The sequence below is a fragment of the Anomalospiza imberbis genome, chromosome 6 (assembly GCF_031753505.1).
Source record: "Anomalospiza imberbis isolate Cuckoo-Finch-1a 21T00152 chromosome 6, ASM3175350v1, whole genome shotgun sequence".
NCBI lineage: Eukaryota > Metazoa > Chordata > Aves > Passeriformes > Viduidae > Anomalospiza > Anomalospiza imberbis.
Window position 1 is genome coordinate 40,463,209 of NC_089686.1, and position 20,764 is coordinate 40,483,972.

The window sequence follows — 20,764 nt, forward strand, 5'->3', positions numbered from 1 at the left end:
AGAAGTCCCAGAGCAGAACCAATTCTAAATGCTGTAACGTTTCAAAAAGTGCTAGATTATGTGTTTGAAGTGCCAGCATGGCTTCAGGCCACAGACCACTCTGTTTCAGCTGGTGCAAATGTGCACACTGCACCATTCAAAACATGAACTGCTTGCTCACTTTGGCCCCTTCCCAAGGAAAGTTCCATAGGTAATCACATCTGGCTCTTTCGTACAGCTTCTCACACACAGGAACCAGCTGTCTCAGAAAGGAAGACCCTGCATACAGAACCAAAACATCTGATAGCCTGCAATTCTTTTGAGTTCTGTTCCTTTAAAAAAAGCCCTCAGATAGCTCACAGGTGCGTTTTCCCTTGTATTAACTGTAGTACAATGGAACCATATGGTACTGATTGCCTGCCTTTCTAAACAGATGACCCAGAGATTATATACACTGATAATATAACAACATTAATTTTGTGTATTAGATGAGAAAACCAAGGCTAAAAGGGGAATGGATGTGCTAAACCTCCTGACCCCCAGTATAGCTCTCTGCTCACTGGTCTATACTGAGACCAGTCCCAAACCCATGAAAAAGATGATCACTTCTGGCTGACAAGTAGCAATCTTTCTCAGGCATCTTCTGTCCCAGAAAGCTGTTATTTAGCAAACCCAAAGAGAGGCAGCTAACTTTGGCCTCCTATTTCTGAAAGTATTTCCCTTCCAGATGGAATAAATGTCACCCTCCTGAGTGGATCATGGAGCTGCAACTAGCCAAGTGACATTATCCACTGTCATGTCAGGTACTGTCGTGTGTTGGAGCACTCCATGCGCTTGCACGGCATTGCAGATGCTGAGGGGATGTAACACAGAGTCTAAATGCCTGCCACATTTTCCCTGAGCCTGACACATCTCACCGTTACAACAACTGGCTCCTCTGTGCTCTTTTCTGTTGTCTTTTCCTATAGCCCTGCTTTGTTTGCAGCAAGTGCTTCAACAGTTTGTGGCATTCGTGATGGTTTTGAGAGATGCAGGAATAAATCTCAGGAACACTGGACAGTTGCTGTGGCAACCTTGTCCTCCTCAGACCATGATTTTCAATATTTTAAGAATTTTCCCAATACTTGCAAGCTTCAGGGAAACAAGGCAGAGGAGAAAAAATATTTTAAAGTAAGGATGGTACCAAAAGGGCTATACAGTCACAGGGCTTTTATTGTCCTATCAGAAAGATGATGATGTTGATGTCCTTAGCAGGAAAAAGAAGCTGTGACTGTCTGAGCAGAGGCAGAGGCAAGGGGCCATGGGCAAGGGAATTTGAAATCTCTGCTTGTATCATCCGTTTTAATGCAGAATGGAGTTGCAGATCAATAGGTTCGTTTCTTTTTGTTGTATTTATTCTCAGTGTTTTCTCATAAGGCAGAGGTGTGGAAAAACTAACCCACTATTTAGGATAATTTAACTGGGGAAGTAATATCTTTAATTCCTTTTAAAAAAGAAATCCTAAACAGAACTTTGAATACATTAACTATTGTACAAAAAACAAAAGCAAACAAACAAAAAAAAACAAAAACCCAAAAAAAAACCCCACAACAACAACAAAAAGATCCAAACAACCCCCCCACCAAATCAAAACCAGACAGAAGCCCCCCAGACCCCAGAAAACTAGCAAATTCTCTATTCAACAAAACAGTCAGTTTAGTCCGTACAGAAAAGCAAAGATTAGGAAAAAGAGCCTGTAAGAAAAGCAGATCTTAAATGAGAGATCTCAATAATACTAAATAATCCAGAAAATAATATTTCTGGAAATCTGAGAAGTGACATTATTTATCTGCTTCTCGTCATTTGTTAGATGTTTTTAATGAGAAGAATAATAATGTATCCCAAAGTGATACGGATTCTAAACACAAGAGGATATTATAGGAAATATATACATTTCACAAGCTATAGGTGTGATATGTGCAGGAAAGCTTGAATGCAGCAAAAGACATGAGAAATGGCCTAGGAAGGAGAGGCAGACCTGAAGTCTAAGTTATCCTGCTTATAGTCAAACTGATACATATCTCATAAATATTTCATGTGCAAATCTAAGCTGAGTTTCACTGTAATCAGCACCTTTAACTTACTCTAGCACATAAAATTGCAGCTAATGTGGTTTTAAAGGTAAATGTGACTGATCAAAACCACACCTGTCCCAATTAAGGTATGAACACCCAACCATTCAACATCTTTTGCTACACATATTTTTGATTTCAGATTAAGAGTGAACCATGGCCACAGCCCATGAGAAGGCTTCAGGTGTTCTGCAGGAAAATAAATGAGAGTTAATAAATCCCATAATCTTGGCATACGTGTTTCTAAATGCTCTCTCTTCCTCCATAAGACATATAATCTAAGTGCTCCAGCAACCATCAGGTTCCAGGCACACAAAAGACCCCAAGCACAATTCATGCGTAGATGACAGGAGTAGAGGGACCAAGTGAGATATGAGCCAAGACTCAAAGGCTGGCTCCCAGCTGCTTTTGCTTTCCCAATGGATAACAGACACTGCATCAATACACACAATGTCATGCTAGCGAGTTTGCTGCTGTCTTAACACCTCATTTTTCTCTCCATCTGAACTTATTATGAAAGCATGCAGTTCACTGTCCCCTTCTCCTTTCTCTTTTGTCCTTACTCATGGCATGGGAAACATGGAAGACAGCATGGCTGGTTATTGTTCATGCATTTGAAAGTGCAGACCTTTAAAAGGGGGTTATTCTGGAACATGCCACGGTTTTCCTTGTTATTTGCACAGGCAGCTAATGATCATCCTAATAGCTTCTCTCTCTGAAGTCGTAATAAGCTTACAAATGAACCCATTCAGCACATATTAAAAAGCAAGGGATGCTCCTTTGATTACAGCCTTTATGGAAATCTCCGAATATTTGTTTTGTTGCTGCACAGCCGCAATTAGGACATGCTGCTGGGAGCCTGCTCAGCTGCCAGAGCAGTGGGGTTTGGAGACACCTCCAGTGCCATAGCAACACAGCCACCTCTCCCAGCATCAGACACAGGGAACCTGGCAGCCCTTCAGCCCAGGCAAGCGGCTTCAGCTCTTGCAGAAAGTAAGAAATAAAAGGAGCCTAATGAAACTCCCTCCGCTGACGCCTCAGCGGCGTTTCTGAGGCAGTGCGGACAGCCCTGCGTGCGGCTCTCGCCAAGGAGCCGTCCTGCTGCACCCACTGCGGCCCTGCCACCAGCACGGTGTGGGGCACACAGCCCCCGAGACACGGCTGCACGCCCCACTCTGCAGTCTGGAGGGCTCACGCTGCAGGAAAACTGGGCAACAAGGGGAACATACGCTGGGGACACCTGAGGAGGCAGGTGCTTTACGTTGCTCAGGTGCCAACGTGGGGGAACTCGTTTCCATCACCACCTATAACACTTCTCCCTCCATGACCTCTCATCCTTCCACATGTGGGAGGGGAACCAAATAACCTTGTGGAAATCTCCTTACCACTTAACTGCTCAGAGGTTGATCTAAATCCCACTTATATTGCTGACAGACTTAAACTTCTCCAAGGGGGGGGCAGGGGAGGGGGAATTAAAGGACATAAAAACCTGCAAAATTGGGATTCTAGTTTTCATTAAGATTTGATCAAGCATTTCACAACAACTAAAAGTTAGAAAACCTTACCTTTTTTCCCCTAAAGGAAACTCTATGAACAATATACCCTCTATCTCAAAATATCCCTATTCCCTGAGCACAGTGCATATGCAAAAGTCTTAAGTGGAGAGACTTGGGGAATAAATTATTTTTGCAAACAAAATCAGCACCTTATGTGCTGATGACATGGATCATCAGACTTTCAGACAGCCTCAGTGGGGTGACTTTCACCCACAAAAAGCATAACATCTCCTTTCACAAACTGGGACTCTAAACAAACTGCTTCTACTTTGCCTGAAAGCCAAGACCTTTGTATGGAACAGATATTTTCTAAATCTCCAGGAGACTGGCTGAGGTTAAAGCAGGTCAAACCATGTAATACAGATATCTTTGTGTTGATACTACCCACGGTGCCTATTAGGAAGGCCACAATTGTAAGAAACCTTTTCTCGTCAAGGATATTTAATACAGTGCCAGAGAGTCTCCCCAGGCAGTCTTTGTTTTAAGGTTTGTGAGCTTTGGTGGGGAAAGGATTGGGTCTCTGATTGTGAAGTAGGTTTTTAGCTTTATTGTAACCTAAATAACACATGAGAGGAGCACTGGAAACTTCACTGCCAGCATGGCTTGCAAGAGGCCTGGGTATAGCCTGGGGCACATCAGTCATACATACACACAAAAACTGGCGTGCACTCACAGGACATCCTAAGGACTCTCTCAAAACTGAAGCAGCAAATGTAACTGTGGAAATACTCTGGTTGGTCTATTCAGCCTTCACTTTTATTTTACCCACTGGAAGTCAGGACTTAGAAACTAAAGACATGAAACTTTTTCTAATTCAAATCAGAAGGGCTGGAACAATTACAAATGTGTCAGTGAATGATGAAGGCACAAGCCAATCCCGTGGCCTTAAATCAGTACAGAAACTATTTGTAGATGGACTGATGACTACCTTCCTCTTCCCACCCAAAAGAAGCACACAGTCTGACCTAACCTGGCAATTCTGATTTTGAAAGTCTAGGCAACCTTCTTAGAGAGAACAAAACCAGATCTCTTATGAGGAACAGGACTCCACAGACTAACTTGCACATCAGTCAGGACTTGGCTGAATTCTGAATGCAAAATCACACCAGCTTTCAGTGGATGGAGCTCACTATACCTACACTTTGCTATGTCTCTTTTCTTGATCAGCATGCAATTTGAAAGAAATGCTGCATTTCAGCTGAAACCCCCATATTTTAGACGTACCAAAATGAGGTTTGCAGAACAAAGAGCCAAAGCAGCCCAGATTAAGGCTGAGAAAACATAGGAAACAACAGGATGTTCAAGCTATCCTGAGCACAGAGAGACAATCCTTTGGGGACAATCTCCTAGTCAGGCTGCAGAGTTGCTCTGCATTAAGGACAAGAAAAGTTGTCTCAAGAAACACAGCATTTAACAGCTTCTTCTCCCATCCCTGCAGTCAGCATGGGGAGAAGAATCTTTCTGAAAACATTGTGGAGTTGTGCCATGAAAACACATTTGACAATAAATTTTATGACAAATTTCATTACAAGATTTGTGGTTACCATTCCTCATGTCTGATGCACAAACCACCTTGCATCAGAACATTAATACCATTTAAGCCTTAGACTGCTTTCCACATTAGTCTGAAAGCCCTTTATGAAGCTGTGTCCTTTATAAAGCTGATGTGGCTTTGCTCCAGGATACCCAGCAAGTGTCCTGGGCAGCTTCTGTGGTCTCCTGTCTAGTGCTCAAACCACTTTTATATTCCAGTTTTTCTAACATCTCTCACAGAAACTCACAGACATTAGCAAGTCATTTCAAACTGGTGATCCTCATCCTCCTCCACCCCCTGTATTTAGTATAATTAACAGCAACACTTATCTGTAACCCATGGGGTTTCAGAGATTTAGTTCGGTATCCTATGAGAGTGCCCAGCTGCCTCTACTGAAAACAGGAAAAAACGTACCCAGAAGACAGCATACAAAAAAATTGTCATTTCTAGACAAAAACAAGTATTTTGAGTGACTGCCAGTATTTTTTAAAACTGTTCAAGTACAAAAACCCCAGGTGAGGTCCTTTAGATGGACCACAAAATGTCAGCTGGTTTGTACTCCACCTTCCTCTCAACAGTGTGCTCAAAACTGTAGAAATATACATTTAGAGCTGATGTCTCCAAAAATGCTCACCTGCAGCCCTCAAATAGACAACCCCTTTAAGTTTCCTCTACAGGTCACACCAGGAAATTTCTCACTAGGAGAATCCCAAGTCAATGATCTTCTGATGAAGACACAGCAAGCTTTGTAAAGTGGACACTGTCCACAACACAGCTGAGGTCCCACATCAACAGCACCACCAGGGCCCCCAGATAGGGAGAGGCTGGATCACAGGGATTGTGCATTGGAGGGGAAGAGCAGCCTGGTTACAATCTACAGGGCCACTGCCATCTCAGTGCACTTTGAAACTCCACATTCAGCACCACAGCCCACACACCAGCCTCCCTGCTGTTCCCCATTGACAACGGTGCGAACCAGCTCTTCCAGGGGACCAGCAGAGATATGAGAGTCTTCAGGGCATTTGGGATCAAGGATCAGTATCCTGGAAGCCCCAGTTGCTAATAAGGCATGGAGACTGGATGTGGGGACATTTTTGGAAAATGTAGTTCCTTCAGAAGTACCTCAGGAACTAAAGTTTTCCAGTCAGCACAGTGCCAATCAGGATTTTGAAGCAGGCACTTCCAATAGTCTCTTACTCATAGAAGAAAAGCTGCAGTGCAAAACATCCCCCAGTAAGGGATCAGCTACTTGCACGGCTTGGAAAAACAGGTTTGTTCTTATATCTTTTGGATGAAGCACATTAATCTGGACACAGGATGCCTTAATGTAAATCAGCCTTCCAGTATTTCTGTTTATTTGCACCAGCCTCCTCCAGCTCAGAGCCCACACTTAACCTCCACCCTACCAAGCTGTGCACCCAGGTGGTCTGGAGGTGAGTGCAGCGTGACTCCGATGAGATGGAAGATGAAGTACCAGAGATGCACAGAGAAATATGAGAGGCAGGAGATGTGCTTAGGGATCTATCATTTCGATAGGCTAAGCTCCTTTTCTGAGCCTGCACACTCCCTATGGGCAAGGGGAAAGCAGGTGATGATGCTGGCCCTCTGTGGAAAACCCTGCAGAATAGCTGTGACTCGGTTTGTCCTTCACCAGTTTTGCTGTTTAAATGCTGCAACTCATTGGAGCTGAGCACGCCCCATCAGCAGAACCAAATTCTCCCCTCTCAGCCCCTTGAACCCCAAAGAGTGAGCACACAGAGATGTGCAACCTTTCTCCAAAGTTTTGCAGCTGCTGAAACAAGCATGGGCTCACCTTGCCCTGACTGACTGAACTGTCCCTCCTCCTCTCCTCCAAGTAGGGGCTTGTCTGTGTTTCTCTTCCTTATCCATTCTACTGCTTCAAATTTTGAGAGGCTCTATTTTACCTTTTATTTCCTAAGTTTCCCTCTCTTCTGCAATGCACAGTGTTGACACTGTTAGCCATATATCATTACCATATTAATCTTTTTTGTCACCTGATTTTTGCATAGGAGTCATTTAGAAAACCTGATTTTGCTCAGAAGCATCCAAACAAATCTGTGAGTCAAAAAGAATGAGAGAACAAAAGCGAGTGCCAAGTAAGCTCCCATTTAAGCACTTTACATATCCTGTATGAAATACCAGCTCCTAAAATTCTTTTTTTTAGTGAGATGACATCTCATATATGCAATCTTTCCATTATCCCAGAGTCACACTGCTCAGGTATCTCAGTTAATACTTATCTGCTACTTTCCCTGCTATCCTGGGAAGATTACAAATTAATTAGGTGACTCCAAAGCATTCTGGAGTAACAGCCAGGATGTCCTTCTGATAAAAAAATCATAGTCAGAGGTGACCAGATAACTGCAGCCTATCAGTACCAACCCAGGGAATTCATTTCTGTAAATCAATGAAATACTGCTAAATCTATACCAAACACCCAGAATAATGATTTTGTCACTACTAAAACTTTGCTTATGGCTCAGTGAATCTGAAATTAGTCCTTTCAACAGGACTGTTATTTGGTCCAGAGATTTTTTTTTTTAATTCATTCTAGGATGGGATATTCCTGTAATGCCAAATCTTATTCAGCCATTTAATAAAAAAATTTGTTCACACTGGTGGGTATGGTATAAGCTATTAACCTACAAAATAAACTGATTTTAATTAAGGCACAGATGTGCAAGGCTTTGGCTGGAGATTTTAAATATCTGCTCCAAGAATTATGATACATTTATATGAGTCATAGGCAAGATAGGGAGGAATTTACTTTACACATTCGTTTTTTAAGGATTGAAAATGCAGGGTTTAGCTCATGAAGGCAGCTTTAAGTTACCACCTGTGGTTACTACCCCAGCTTTGCTTGGAGACCTGCATTTTACAGCCTAGCTGTAGTGACTCATATAAACAAGGGAATTCGCCTGGGGCAAAGGGTGCTTAACCTCGATGGGTTTGACAATATCTCCAGTCAGACTGTGTTTCATTTTCCCAACCACACAAGCAGACCACGGCCTCATCAGGGAAGCAGCTTCTGCTCCAAGCAAGGACACATTTTTCTAGCTGAAATAAAATGATATGTCATGACTCTGTTCCCTTTACAGCATCAGTTTCTTTCCTACTGTAGCTGAAAGCTTAGTGAGCAATTTAATAGAAACTCTATAATGTGGGTGCTTTTCTTCTTTTTAAAGATGATGCATCTATCCTTTTTGTTAAAAGCTCTAAATGGAGGTACACCAGAAAAAAAATTCTTTCCCAAAAACTGTAAGCCATATTGTAGTAGGGGATATTGCTACTTTAACTATGCAGCTAAGTGTTCAATTAGCAACCCTGCATAACACAGGACAAGGTTTCTTAGCATCTGTCCACTTCATACAATGTACAAGAACTCCTAAATCAAGAAGCTTACTCCAAACCCTGAAGAAAAATACCATCAGCCTTTTACCAAAGCCTTTTAAATACAGGCACTTAAGGCTTTACATGGCCACTAAAAAAGGTCCACGAAGGTCTGACCTGTGAACACATTACTTTACATATTATAGAAAGTAGTATTAATTAAAAAGCTGAACAGATTCTGTGACCACCACAAAATGAAACAGGCTCTTGTAACTACACAATTGGAAAAATAGATAGAAAAATTAAGAAAATACTCCAAAAATAGCTAAAATCAAAGTCTACCAACCTTTCCCCAGCTCATCCTCCAGGTAAACATGAGTGGAGACCAACTTCCCACTCAGGCCCAGAAGTCAAGTGCCTTGTCTCAGCCCCAGATGAGCCCCAGGTGTGAGTGGTAGGATCCTCAGCCAGCACTCACAATGGGCACTTTCTGCAAAAGGGCAAATGTGACACCTGGGCCAAGCACAGATGTGCTTATGCTTGGAACTGCTTCAGATATATTTCATGTATCAAAAATGAGAAAGCCAACAAGCTGGAAAGCTGGGGTAACGCTGCTTTATAACTTTTCTCTTAAGAACACAGAGCACCCATTAACACCTGTGACACGCTTCCTTAGAACATGAAACCTACTGAAACCCAAGTGAGGTAAAGTGTGAACAAAGAAACTTCCAAAGCATGTTCAGGGTGCCTTACACTGGCATCTATTCAATGTACCTTTTACAGGGCACTATCCTGCAGGAAGGGAGCCACTGGCATTTTTTCTGGTTAACTGAGAAATGTAGTATCTGTAGTTCATAAGGAGAGAGATATGTACATACTTTTGTGTTTATTTTTAGTATTATGTGATACGCCAGCGAAAGATGGGATATTTTTTGTCAAGGACACACCAGAACTTATCCTTTCTCTTCTCAAAGCTCTAATGTTATTTTCCAAATCAGTTGATAGCATAGTCAGTCAGTGATTGACTGAATGTCAAAGTTCCTATCTAGTTATGGGAACTTCTTCCTAGATGGCTCCAGCCAACAAGCACCTGGGAGCTACAGGTTGTAGGTAATAAGATCACAACTATGCAGCATTCAAAGTGGCACTGCACTGGCAACCCCAGAACTATATAATAGATTTCTGGGGGGAAAAAATGCACTTTTTGCCTAGTACACTATCTGAGATTACCACATTTGTCCATGGCAAAGGAAATGGACCACAGAGGAGCACACCCTACCCTAATGAGTGTGACATCACCCAAGGCAGGCTCAGGGCTCTCAGGAAGGGTTACAGGTTTCCAAGTCAGTCCTGAAAAGACAGTTTCCATGAGGACACTGACCTGCTGGGCAGAGGTTAGCAGCAGGGAAGTGCCATCATTCACAACAGCAGGGTAATAAGACAACCTCTACATTTTGCAGCCTCAATTCTTCAGCAACACTGGTTTTCAAAATACCAAAGATACAGGGTGCAAGGAGAAGGTGTTTACAGCTTCAAACAATAGCACAGTAATAGGAGTTTTACAGACCTTGCATATTGCATGACCTACTCAAGCACTCAGGCCCTGAGCTCTTTGTCACAAGGTCTCTGTTCAGAACAAAGCCAAGTCCTTTCAGTTCCACTTAAGTGCCTCTCCTAGCCTTCATTACAAGGACAGCAAAAGGGACAACAAATGGTTTGCTAATAAGACTGATTCTGAGGTGCACTATGAATAGAGGAGAGGTAGGATAATTACATTAGTAAAGGTAACTGAGGTCACTGCCTCATTGTTGTTTGCTCTTTAATTTAAGCAAAAATAGTGTAAGGTGGCCATAATTGGAGAGAGAGGGAAAAAAAAGACAGGAGAAACTGTTCTGCTTTTGGATGAGTCTGACTGCATGATTATAGGATGTTGGTTATGTCTAAGAGGGAGCTACTGAATATTTAACCTTAGAAATGGAAGCCTGGTTGTCTCTTGTCCTGTTAACATCCACACATATCTTCCATTAGCTCTAATTAGGGCTAACAGGGTGTTCACTAAGTATCTCCATAATTAATGCTAATAGTAGTTACAGGCAAACGTTGATAGAAGATGAAATGCCAAGGTTCTTCTCCAGGGTTAAATACTCAGCAGCCTGCCTGTCTCTCATTTCCATTTCCTCCTGTAACGGCTCTTTAATCAATTGCACGGATCCCAGGCAGCCTTACACACCCAGTCTTGCAACAAGAGACACGTGCAGCCATAAGTAACAGCACAAGCTGTTATTTATACAAAATATACACACAGACACACAATACCTGACAAATACTAGGCTGGTTCATGTCCATACACTCACCGCTGTACAGATATTCCAACAACATACTAATAGCACAGACTGACACATCCCTTTTTCCTTCAAGATGCTCAGGCTTCACATGGAAGTAATATTTCTATCATATATTAAGATAAGTAATTTCTGATTAACAAACCAAAGAGCAAACAGATCACAGAAACACCTCAATTACCCTTATTAATGTCATAATGCCACCTTTAGTTGATAGACTATACTATATTCCCAAATCAGACATTATTAACAAACCATTACATTTATAAATGAGAACTGAACAATTATCAGCCATAATCAGAACAGCTATAATAATGCACCTTCTATTGTGATTCTGGGTCAAGCCCTGAGCAGTAGTTCATGGAGAAAGTATTAGCAGACTGCTTCCAGCCAGGGGCCATTTGCTAGCACAAAGTCTCACTCTCTGCTCTCCTATCCCATCATAAGTGGAGAATATTCATCAAACATGTGCAATTCTGTGGCTGAGTAGATTTATAAACTGCCTTTAGTTGGGAATGTATTTGTAAAGCCTCAGGTAACCAGGGGAGTACTCTGCTGCTTCCCTCAGGAGCTGCAGATAGTATTTGTAGAAACTTTAGGACATTGAACTCTTTGCCAGAGATGTCTCAAAAAGGCAAAAAGCATCAGAAGAGGAGTGATGGGACAGCCTGTGCAGGCAGCCAGGAAGGGAGGAAGGACCAGGACACTGTCCCACTGGAACTGGCTGTTGGAACCAGACAAGGAGCTGTGCTTGTAGAAAATGTGACTCAGGCATCTGAACCCTCCCTGCACCCCATTGCTGGCTGTCACTGGTCCCCATGCACTTTGGGGCAGCTCCAGAAAAAAAAAAAAAAACACATGCAGACATGAGTCCCACAAAAAGGAATAGGTACTGTCTCTAGGGTGAGGGAAAAAATCAATTTGTATATTTATCAACTCACCTATACTGGCCCCATGTTACATTAAAGAGGAGACGGCTCCCACGACTCATCTTAAATCAGAACTGGAGATGTTTTGGCTTTGCTATGTGAAAACAAACTTTTTTTGCCTGCTTTGTTTTCTGCCCTGGGGAATTAGTGACTCAAGCAGGAAGCTGAGAATTCAGGGGGATTTATTTTTCATCATGTTTAGGGAGGGTTTTCTTCTACTAGGCATGTAGGCTTATTAATGCAGCTTCACTGCATTTAAAGTACTTTTATTTAAAGTACTAGACTTTAAATAAATAATTTTTCCCCTCCATTTTTCTTCATAGGTTTGTGGGGGGCGCATTTGTAAGTTACAGTTCAGGAAAGCAAGGGATATGAACCACAGAAGGCAGTATCTGAGGCGTGCTGGCTCTCTGCAGTGGGGTCAGAGCCAGCCACCTTTCTGATGCATCCCCCTTTGCCGCTCCTTTCTCAGCACTTCTAGCAAGGGGAGGATCTCCCACAATCCCCAGGAGAGGTCCCATTCTGGGCACCCTTGCATTGCTCTTTTTGTGGCACTCAGTCCCTGTGCCACATCCCTCCTCTTCTGGTTCCACATTTCACCCACTCTCATGGGTGACAATACATCCACAACTTGCATTGAAGCACTCACTTCACTGCTGGATCCTCAGACTGAGAAACTTTGTGAAAGAGGAAAGTGTCAGCAGGGTAAAAACCTTCCCATTTTCTTGGCTGGGTCTGATTTACCAGAGGTACTTTGCTGTATCCACACAACTTTTCTCAGAAAAGCAACATAGAGTATTCTTTTCCAGAGCTATAGGACCAGCAAATATTTTAACTATAAGCAATCTGACCAAACACAGAATGTTTTTTCCCAAATAAAGAGTTGCTCTCAATATATTTTGGATATTCATTATATGTTCTTTCTTGCAATAATCCAAAAGAGAGGAAAGATATTTATCAGTAGCAGAACCAAGAATGGCCAGAACTCTGTATTACCTGTTACCACACTGGTCCCTTTTCCAGCCTGCTCATACTCTTGGCATGTAGAAATGCACAGTGAAAATGTAGTCAGTAAAAGCAACACTTGTAAAATTTTATTTTAAAATCAGAGTGTTGTAAAGCAGCAGCTACAAAATTAGCTGAAATACTAAGCAATGACTTGTCTAGACATTTTTATAAGAGTAGCAGTGAATGTTGAATAAGTGTTCAAGGAAATCTGAGTTGATTGAAACATCTGATTATTCTGTGTTTTAACTGGATGGCTGGTGCTGCTTCAGCATCTTGCCAGCAGGATGAGAAGGATATTAAAATAGGGAGTAGGAAGGGATCAACCAAGAACAGTGAGAGGATAGTTCATCTCCTCTTCATTATTACTTAACTTAGTGAGAATGTTCTCTGTGTTGGATATCCAGTTAATTTTATCCAGGTCTCCACAAAGCACAAACCCAAGTTGGCAATACAGGTAGCACAAAGAGATGAATCATGTCTGAAGGAATTTGCTCTCACTGGATTTTTCTTTCTTTTTTCTCAGCACAAAGAGAAACAATAGAAAAAGATTTGAACTGAATATTTTCTATAAGACAGCTTAGCCAGAAGCTGAAAACATGCTCTGAGATGCATTATCTAATTTGAAATCTTTGCCTTTTTGCATTCTGATGGCAACTCACTTTCACCTATTATTCTGCATGATGGAATATCATAGACTTCCTGAGAGCATGTTGCATCTTCCAGATGAGGCCTAAGTCTGAGCTGAGAATTTCTTTCTGGTTGGGAAGTGATATTTACTGTTTGAATTTGTTTTAAAACTCAAACTCAGGAATTTTGTGATATTTTTGTGATTCTAGGATGAAACTTTTAATCAAAACAAGATAGACTGTTTGAACTAGCCAGAGGTGTGGTCAATGGGGCATTAATGTGGGACACTGAAGATTCAGGCTGACATTCCTGGTCTTCCCAGTTTTCACCAGGGAACACAAGCAACCTACTAGCCAGGCTATTGAGCTAAAATTAGATTAAATAGAACACACCTTTTCTGCACAACCCTAACTTACAGATGTTGCAATGTACTACACAGAATAAAGTTCCTTATCTTTGAAGTCTGGTACTGTCCTTGCTCAAAAGGCCACTTGGAATTCCATTGTGTACAAGTTAGGAAGCATTTGGGGAATTTAGGATGAGCAATAGTAATGCAGTAAATAGTATATAAAAGAACTAACTAGTTAATCTTAGCATCTTCTACAGACCACTCTGACCAGACACTGAGAGTTTTTCTCCAACTCCAGTGCACTGACAAATCCATGCTATAAGAGGCAGAAACAAAATCAGCTGCAGACCTACCTATATACCAGAAAAAGCAGACAGTTTCTCCGGGGACATGGAGCCTGGCTATCCTCTCAGAACTTCACACGAGGGTAACAGTGTAATTTTTTGCTCTACCAGATCTACCTGTCTCTGGCAAAGCCCTGTGTCTGTGCAGCCCCTTTGCTGTCCTGCTGCAATGGGGTGAGTGCAGGGGCTCTCCTCCTACTGACCAGCCTCAGCTCCCTTTGCAGGGAAAAGGCATGTGACAGCCGGCAGCCCAGGCTGGCTTAAGGACCAAAAGCAACCACAAGTCATCTACATCCAGGAGCCACAGAGATATGTTTATTTTCTTCCTCTCTCTAAAATAAAATAAACCCCAATTATAATCATCCTAACCATAACACTTCAGTTTGCAAACACTCTCAAAGCTGCAGTGGGCAATAAATCAGACATGTCACTTCCAGCAATTCATCTCTGGAGTTGGTTGCTACATGGCTGTAATATACAAAGAGGCTTTTTCCTGGTGATCCCCAGAGCCAAGATTCTTTTTGTTGGCTCTTCTTTAAACAAACACTCCTGTAAATTGCAGTTGAATCTAAATTTATCACTCAATCCTAATTATTTTCCTCTAATCAGTGGTTTGAGGGTGACTTTGGTTCTGACAGGCTGATACATTGTCATATTCATTTAAAAAAATTAATTCAGTTAAGCCAACTCCAAATGTATGCACATGATATCTCTGCTGCAAACTCATCATCACCACATAAGTCACACTGAAGGCAACCAAGACCTTTTGTTTTCAGGCAAATTGTCTCAAAAGAACAACAAAAATCAATAAGGGACAAAAGAAATTTCTGCAATGTCATGAAAGACCAGCAAAATGCACTGAGGCTCTGTCAAAACACAGCTATAACATCCCATCCCTTCCACATCACTCAGAAGGATACCAGAGAATTTTCAATAAAGCAACAGAACATGAAGGTTTATACATCTTTGATATCCCACAGCTGGAGGGAAAGACAGCAGTTTACTAATCCTGTACCATTTCCCTTTCATTAGTTTAAGTTTTCGGTTTTGGATGGTGCTAAATTTAGAAGGAGGGGTTAATTGTTTAACCTTAGAAAAATAATTATGCTTCTTTTGGCACTGCCTTAAAAAATTTCATATTTTTAGTTGCCCAAAGGATTTAAAGCTCAATGCAATGGTAAACTCTATAGTGTAGACTGTACCTGTGGATTCACTAAACAAAAAATCTGAGACTTTACAGATTTTGGATCTGCCTGCCTGTGCTGTGGGGGAAAAAAACCCAACACTTATTTAAAACAAAACTTGAAATCAGGTTTGGGGTTTTTTATTTCTGGTTTATTTATTTTAATTTGTTTTTTAATCTAGTGTTTCAATACTGCACATGTTCAATTTAATTTCAATTCCAGTTACTACTGTCACTTGGCTGGAAGAAGAGGTGGCGTGGCATATCTAAGTCTGGTTTAGAAATTTCAAATAATTTTTCAATCAGAATTTCTTGCAGTCCTGTAACTATTTGTCCTCCTATATGTTGTGAGCCATGGGGTTTTTTTTCCCCCAGTAGAGGTAGTTGAGTAGTGATAATTCCTTACACTCTCAACATAATTGGTGTACAGCCCAGCCTTGTCATTCCCACAGATCTGTGTACAGAGGTAAGAATTTCAATCTCCATTCTGGTCACTGTGTTTTCAAGTTCATTGATACTAATATAGTTCCCAAAAATGTTACTTCACTCTCCATTTCAGCAGGAACCAGAGTGAACATTCACTCCTCCCATTTCAATTTTCCAGATATTACACTGGCGGTTCACATATTTTCTTTACTAGTAAAAAAAAGAAATCAGGGAAGAGAAAGGAATGTGGTTTCCATTTTAAACAGAAAACTTTATATGGTGTAAAGTGCCTAATCCAAGGGGTTGTTGGGATATCAATACTAAAATTTGATTAGGAGATGGAATTTTATTGATATCCCTGGTTAGCATATACTTGGTTTACCTAAGTAAATAATCTGGTAAAACACATAACAAATTTATTTATGAAGACAGGAAGAAGAGAGCAATAAACAATTTATATGACAAAACCCCTGTACCAAAGTATAGCAATTTAATGTCTAACTTCACCTTCAGTAGAGAGGAAAGATTTCTCATTTCTACTTACAATAGATACTAGACTTCTGTGAATAGCTATTTACTGACAATCAGTGGCTTTGTGTGCTTATTTTCATACATATATATGTATGTATATATATTTATTTATACACACACACACAGAGCCAAGACAAAGTACATTCACCTTCAGCCCAGCTTTTCAACAGTTGCCTCGCAGGGAATCTCAGTGAGCCCCATCTCTCATCCTCTGACACCCTTCGTACATGTGTAAATAGAAACACCAAGTGTGGACTGCAACATCAGAACAATGCGCTTGTGTCGTCATCATTTGCACTCGTTCTGCAGAGATGCAAATACCTTCATAAAAAAGATTTTCTAAAGACCTAGGAAAAACTGCTCCACATTTCCTGACCTTCTACTGTTTGTCTTGAAACCCTTCAGGTTTTCAGACTTTTAACAGTTTTGTTCTAATACTACTTCCAAGTTTGGTGCTATCCTCCTTGAAGGAGGATATGAAGACAAGCCAATCTTTCACATGACTTTGCTCAGGTTTTCATCTCCTTGCCACAAACACTTCATTATACTAATTTGTTTTCGCATATTAAAGTTGAATGTACATATTCATAGATTAGGTAGTATTCCTGTCATGAAAATTGCCTGTGCTTTGAGTAAGAGGACCCTGATCCATTATTCTAGATCTTTCATGCTCTCTCAGTCTAAAGGTTAATTACCACTGCTGACACAGTTCCTAAGTGCTGTTTGAAATAGCACAATACTCTACAGATGTATATAGCAAAACCCTTTGCAATATGAGATAGCCCAAATTTAAACTAGCTGAGCTTAAAAATTATTTTTGACTACTCTCAGTTAGCAAAGTTTATAGACATTTACACATGTGCCATACAACAGGGCATCCTCCTAACAATAAGCTTTCATGTGCTCAGCAAAGGAGAGAGGAGAAGGTTTTTGCCCTACAGTCAGCAGAGTCCCCTCTGAACACAAGAATAAGTCATGGCTTGGCCAGTCACTGTTACCAAGCAATGATATGTATGAACTGCAAAGAGCATTTTCATGTGTAAGATGAAATAATTTATTTTTAAATATTCAGCAGTCAGTGCCCTCTTTGTATTGTACTCACAGGGTCTCAAGTCACAGGCTGTGATTCCATGTTGCCAGGAAGGCTACTTGTCAGCAGTGGTAGTGTGAGCAACAGCAGGAGGCTCAGAACAAGCATGTGAAATAAAGTGCACACGCCAGAGACTGCACATTGCCTGGTTTGCTAAGTGGCACCAAGCTCTTCACCCTGCGGGAGCCCTCAGATCTCTGCGCCGAGCAGCTGGGTTGCACTTTGCTGCTATCAATAATAATGATAAATAATAATAACAGTAGCAGAGGAAAAGGAAGCTCTGAGCTTACGGATTGCACCAGGTGGACTTTGTGCTCCTACTTCCAAGTGCACAGGGATTGCTTCACCCACCTCTCCCCCGCACAGCCTCCGCTTTCACAGGGCTGGCTGGGGGGCTGAGATGCAGGACTGCCCTGTATGCAGGCAACAGGCAACCCTTGGGCTCTGCAAACATCTGCAGTGCACAACAGGAGAAGCTGGGACAGGTACCTCCCCAGACTTCATGGAGTGTGGGATGGAAGGAGCTTTTCCAGTTTTAAAGAATAAAGACAGAGAGTAAAACAAGCTGCTAAACTACTTTCTGTCAATGAAAGCATGTTCCAAGGTCTCCCTGGGGCTGCCTGCTTTCCCAGCACTGCTCCCTGGGAAGGTGCAAAACTTACTGGGACCGTCTCTTTTCTTTCTCAGAGCTCTGTATGTTCTCACCTAGGTACACCTCTACACCTCCACCTACTGCAGGAATTTTCCATATTTTCTAACCAGCATTCTCAACAGCCACTAGTCTCAATTCCTGGAGTCAGGTTTTGACCAGGCAAAACCTACTAGTGTCATGATTAATGGACATGCACCCACATTACCAGGCTTCAGAGATGTCTTGTGGGAGGAAAAGACCAGTTGAGAACAGATGATTCATCAATCCTTATATTCACAAGAAGTTCTTCATCAGTAAAGGGATAAACTTCTGGGCCAGAGAGATATGTGGGAGTATGTACACTGACTCCAGTGGCATTCAGATGTCATACACAGTGCCTTGGGCAGGTTTACTCATGATGCGCTGTTCCACTCAGTTTCCAGCTTCAGCTGATGTTGACAGAGACTGGGACAGTCTGATGAAGATTTCATATTTGAGGAAAGACCAAAGAACACCATGAGCTAAGAAAGTTATAGACACAAACCTGGTCCCCAAGCATCTTCAATTCTCAGATAATCTACAGGCCACTGATATTCAAAACATGAACTGCAGAGGATGAAGTTATTTGACAAAGAACTGGAAATATGCTCAGAGAGCTTCTGTAGTGTTCAGCTGCCTTTCAAACAATTATTCAACCTACCATATGGACATTATGTAATTGCAAGATATACAGGGAAGAACAGCCATGAATAAAAAAGGTATGACAAATTGTTGCATGAAGATGCTCTGATCCAAACCAGGCTTAATTCAAAGAAACTTTGTGTCTAGGATGACAAAGGGGTCACAATGGCCCTTTCCTACCTTACTTGATGCTGTGTCAGCATTTGAGATTCTTAGCCATAAACATAATTTGTGATACAACACTTCACAGCAAACACAACAGGTAGCCTAACCTTCCTCATTGTCACAGTACTAATACACTATCCAGTCAGGATTTTTACTTTCATGCACCAAGACTAGAAACATTAAACAAACACTACCCCCAGAGCTGTATGAAAAGATAAAATCAGAAGCACTCTGCAGAGCCTGGGAATTCTCATGACTTCTGCTGCAATTTCAGCTCCCTGCCCATACCTTTTCTTCTCTCTTACCAACTTTTACAGCCTCACTGTCTTGGCAAATAGCTTACTTTATTTCTAGCACTGACAGCTGTTATTGTAGCAGACAGCACAGTATAAAGTTACTCATTAAAGGAGGTAAAGAACCACCTTCCTTCAACTCCAGTTGAACTTTGGGAAAAAATAAGTACAGTCCCTCTTTTCTCCTTTGTGAGCAATGGCATGGAGCATCAGAAAATACTGGCCTAAGTGCACATTGTACAGATGTCCTTGAGGAGATAAACTCAGGGCATGCAATTCCCATCCTTTGCAGTATAGGGTGTGTCTTCCCAGCCAGCTACACCAATTTTACAACAATTTGCTTAAGTCAGAAGGGCAAGGTGGGACCTGTGTACCAGGTAGGTGTTCTGGATTTCAGTCTGAGTTCACCCACTGACAGAGGAAGAGCAAAACATTCTATAATTTAAATCAGACCAGCTTCCCCCCTCAAATTCTTATGCACATAAAGACTATCTTGAATCACATAAATCTTTTTTACAGCTTTTCCCTTCCCAACATGTCCATTTTGCAACACTGCCTCAGCAAAAGCAAGAAGAGTTGCAGCAAAGAATCTGGAGGCATGGTAAGTGGAAGGACAGAAGGATAAATAAAGGGACAGGACAGTGATATGGCACCACTGTAAAGCTGAAGCACAGGGGTCCTTTCTGAGACAAGATGTGCTCCAAATCAGAGGTGACAGCAAAGATCCAAGGGGACAACTTAATCTTTTGTTAGGAAACTACTGAGATCTTCAGAGCACACTTCAGCAAAGCACTGCCACCACTGTCTTCTTCAGGACCTACAACTTAAAATACCCATTTAAGTGCTTTGGAGAAAATAGGCCAGATGCTCTCATCCACTGCAAAACCAACTCTTCTGCCTGGTGCTATTTTGTGCAAATCGATCCCTTGTTCAGAAATTAAAAACAAAATGAGCAGCACTGAGAGACACATCAGAGGAGCTCTGATTGAGAAGAAACCCAGAGCGATGCTGATTGATGACTCCCAGAATGCCTTTCCCCAAAGCAATAATGAAATACGTGCCTGGGACGGCAGCCCTGAGCACTGCATGGAAACATTTGAACAGCTCGCCTGCACCCGCAGACCTCCCTGCCTGAGGAGCGTATTTAAAACAGTTCTGCAAAGCACTACAGCCAGGGTCTTTCCTGAAAAAAAACAAACATTCCCTTCCCTTCCATCCTCCTCCCCTTTAAATCAACCTCAAACCCCAAATCCGGGGGCACCTCTACTATGTGTATAATGGTATCTGCCCAACATTCCTCAGTAACAGAACCACCTGGAATGGGGAGGAGAGTGCTGCTCATCCTGGGCAGGCACAGTACAGGGGGTACAGGGGAGATAAACAATGCCCTTTGCAGGTTTCAAAGAGAGCCTACTGCTGGTGCTGAAGGCAATTGTTTTAATCCTCAGCTGCAAGTCACTGGGACACAATAAAAGAGAATTAGCAAAGAAAACTTTTAATGATAACAAGGAGCATTCATGCCTTAGTTCTTGACTTGCAGCTGAGAGTACTCAGTAAATCAGAGGTGGAAGAGAAAATAGGAACAGGAAAACCTAGAGCAGTCTCCTTGCCACTAAGAGTGGCAAAAGCCATCA

The 20,764-nt window shown here is 41.8% G+C and overlaps 1 protein-coding gene across 7 annotated transcripts in view; it reads right to left on the reverse strand.

The window, feature by feature from the left end:
- Nucleotides 1–20,764, reverse strand: part of TSPAN18 (tetraspanin 18) — a 189,067-nt gene that overhangs the window by 30,798 nt on the left and 137,505 nt on the right. Inside the window, exon 1 of one of the 7 annotated variants that reach the window (XM_068193700.1) lies at nucleotides 8,878–9,014. The exons of 5 other annotated variants lie outside the window; for them this stretch is intronic. The gene's annotated coding sequence lies outside the window, so the exon portion shown is untranslated. Of the gene's footprint in view, nucleotides 1–8,877; nucleotides 9,015–20,764 lie in introns of those variants that run through there. One more of the 7 variants, XM_068193707.1, reaches the window with a different exon arrangement.